Source organism: Ornithorhynchus anatinus, chromosome X4 (genome assembly GCF_004115215.2).
Source record: "Ornithorhynchus anatinus isolate Pmale09 chromosome X4, mOrnAna1.pri.v4, whole genome shotgun sequence".
In the NCBI taxonomy this organism is placed as follows: Eukaryota; Metazoa; Chordata; class Mammalia; order Monotremata; family Ornithorhynchidae; genus Ornithorhynchus; species Ornithorhynchus anatinus.
In genome coordinates this window covers 5,695,385-5,698,972 of record NC_041752.1, presented here as the reverse complement: position 1 = coordinate 5,698,972, position 3,588 = coordinate 5,695,385, and the positions used below count along the sequence as shown (strand labels likewise).

The 3,588-nt window shown below is 47.8% G+C and overlaps 1 pseudogene; it reads right to left on the bottom strand.

The window, feature by feature from the left end:
• Positions 1-2,344: 2,344 nt before the first annotated feature.
• Positions 2,345-3,251, bottom strand: LOC114807797 (annotated as a pseudogene).
• Positions 3,252-3,588: the final 337 nt, after the last annotated feature.

Genomic DNA, 3,588 nt, shown 5'->3' with positions numbered 1-3,588 from the left:
GACTGAGCTCCTTATCTTCCCTCCCAAACCCTGTCCTCTCCCTGGCTTTCCCGTCACTGTGGATGGTACTACCATCCTTCCTGTCTCACAAGTTTGCAACCGTGATGTCATCCTTGACTCACTCTCTCATTCACCCCAGTGTCACCCGTCACCCTGGGATGTGTTTGTTCGGAATCAGTGCGGCGAGAGAGAGAGAGGCCTGGGACGGAAAGCCTGAGTTTTGTATACAATTTATTCCGTGAGGCAAATTGAATTATTTGATTATTAAGATGCAATGAACTGAGCTTCCCTTTGGGGAGGAATATGATTATTTGGTGGTATTAAAACTTCCTAATGGGAGAAATACCCTTGTATGTTACTCGCGTGTGGTAGAACACTCGGTTCCCACCCCAACAGAATTGACTTATGTATTGCCTGCACATGATGAGGCAGCTAGCTGTCACCCATGCACCCTTCCCACTCGGGAGAAGTCCACTCATGCATTACCCGCACTTTCTGAGGTGGCTAGCTCCCACCATGTGCACGTCCCACTCGGGAGGAATCCACTCTTGCGGTTAGATCCACTTATCCTTTACCCGTGCGTGGTGAGGTGGCTAGGTCCCACCATGTGCACGTCCCACTTGGGAGGAATCCACTTAGACGTTAAATCCACTTATGTGATACATACCCATGGCAAAGCGCTTGGCTTCTAGCCCCACGAGCGTTCACTAGGATGGGGCACTCACCCATCCCGTGGCTCCTCACTCTGTGCAAACTAAGCAGACTTCTCATGCTCTGGTCAGAGGCAACCTGCAGCCAGCTGCTGCAAGTGTCGATCCTCTGCACAGAAGTTTAGAGACTGCAGGTATTTATCACCTGTGCTCTTAGGCCATTCCAGCTTCTGGCCTCAGTTTATCCAATCTCTGCCCTCCCCCCTCCTCCATACCTATTTTGATTGACACCTGCTGTATTTGTGGCTTGGGCTGTCAATCCAGTAGGGGGGGCAGTATCCCACCCTCACTCCCGAGTTCCTCCTGCTGTCTGAGACATTCACGAGATAGCATTTAACCTTGAGATGGCCGGTACCTCAGGTCACCTTGGGACACCCACACATCCAATCCGTCACCAAAACCTGCTGGTCTCACCTTTACAACAAGGCCAAGGTCTGCCCTTTCCTCTCCATCCAAACTGCTACCTTGCTGGTACAATCTCTCATCATATCCCGACTGGATTACTGCATCAGCCTCCTTTCTGATCTTCCATCCTCCTCTCTCTCTCCCGGTTCAGCCCATACTTCACTCTGCTGCCCAAATTATCTTTCTACAGAAACACTCTGGGCATGTCACTCCCCTCCTCAAAAATCTTCAGCGTTTGCCTATCAACCTTTGCCTGAAGCAAAAACTTCTCACTCTTGGGTTCAAAGTCTCCATCACCTTGCCCCCTCCTACCTCACCTCTCTTCTCTCCTTCTGTGGCCCACCCATATAGTCCACTCCTGTGCCACTGCTAACCTCTTCATTGTGCCTCATTCTAACCTGTCCCACAGTCAACTCCTGGCCCAGGTTCTACCTCTGGCTTGGAATCCCTTCCCTCCTTACATCTGCCAAACTAGCTCTCTTCTCCCCTTCAAAGCCTTACTGAGACGTCACCTCCTCCAGGAGGCCTTCCCAGACTGAATCCTCCTTTTCCTCTGCTCCTCTTCCCCTCCCCATCACCCCTATTCTCTCCCTCTGCTCTACCCCCTTCCCTGCCCCACAGCACTGGTGTATACTTGCACATATTCATTATTCCATTTATTTTATTAATGATGTGAATATATCTATAATTCTATTTATCTATTTTGATGCTATTGATGTCTATCTACTTGTATTGTTTTGTTATCTGTCTCCCCCTTCTAGACTCTGACCCATTGTTGGGTAGGAATTGTCTCTATCAGTGGCCGAATTGTACTTTCCAAGCGCTTAGTACAGTGCTCTGCACACTGTAAGCACTCAATAAATACGATTGAAAGAATGAATGAATGAATGAAAGGAAGGAAGGAAGGATGGTGGTGCCAGGTGCCATCTAAAGTGATGGGAGAGTCGGAGGAGGGACAGAGTCTGTGTGGCAAGGTAAGGAGGTCTGCTTTAACCATGTTAAGTTTAATGTCATGGCAGGACTTCCAAATACAGATGGTAGATGAAGCCATTTGAGCTAATGAATTCTCCAAAAGAGTGGGTGTAGATGGAGAATAGATGGGGACCCAGAACCGAACCTTGAGGGACACCCAGTTAGGGAGTGGGAGGCAGAGGAAGAGCCTGCAGAAAGAGACCGAGAAGGAGCTGTCAGAGAGATAGGAGGAGACTAGGGTGAGATAGGAGGCTTCCCTAAGAGCCTATGGAATAGCCACATTGGAAGCAGGAGATTCCCTGAGCAGGAGCTATGAATGGACTCATAGCTGAGAAGGTGAATCCAACTACCACATGGCAATTCAGCAGCAGAGGAGACTTTGTTTTCATGTTTATTAAGATGGCTCAGCATGACTGTCTGTCGCCCAAAAAGGACCACATAAAAGGTCACCAAGGCAATGACTCTCCTAGCTGCCTGGACCTCAGGCATTTCTCTGTGGGTGTGACGGCCCATGAAGGTGCTGGACTCACTTGTGGTGCCTAAACAGAACAAACACCATGAAACCACTGGCCCCACTCATGGGACCCATAAAGAACAGATCCCGGAGAGAAAGCACAACTATAATTACCAAGTTGATTTCTGCACCTAAACTGACTTTACTGCAATATTTAAGATCCAATTAAACTTGAACATGACTGCTGTTTTGGGAGCCTGCCATTTTCATTAACACATTAAACTCTATCAGCATATTGAGGATTCAGGAGAGGACACAGGAAGGGAAGATGCACTGGGATAATTTGGCTTTGACTCCTGCCCAGGGGTGGATCCAGAACTAATGGTGATAGCTTGGAAGACACTCAAGAGGCAGGTGGTACAGATGGCCAGGCCCCGGGCCACTCAATACAAGTAGATGAGGATTTTACAAGTGACATCATTCAGGAAATTTATCTTTCCCCAAGCTGACATGGCCTCTGGGATCCCAAAAGTAAGAAGAATGATAGTGTTGGACAAGGCCAGCTGGATGAGGATCAAATCTGAAGAGCTGAACCTGGGGCCGGAGGAAATCCTATGAGCATAATACAGGAGAAGAAATGCATTCACTGCGATTCCAAGGCTGATCTGTAACAGAAACACAATCCCAAAACAGATTTCAGTGGCATTCATTCTTTGGAATTCTCAGTTAAAACCTGGGAAGTTTCCGGAAGAACAACCTGGAGGGGGAAGAGAGACAGAGGAGGAGAGAGAGAGAAATGGAGAGAGACAGAGAGAGAGAGAGAGAGAGAGAGAGAGAGAGAGAACATTCACTGAGACATTTTTGCAGCCAGCAGCTTTGACAGATGAAAAAAGAAAGCATACAAATTCGTGTATCATTTCCTCCCATTTGTATTAGAAAAGGCTGGGAAGCATTGATTTGGGTATCTCAGATTTTATAGGGTGAACTCTGGGTCTGAGAAGAGGTCAGAGGACATGGTGCTTCTATATCTTAATTTTATTGTTTCTT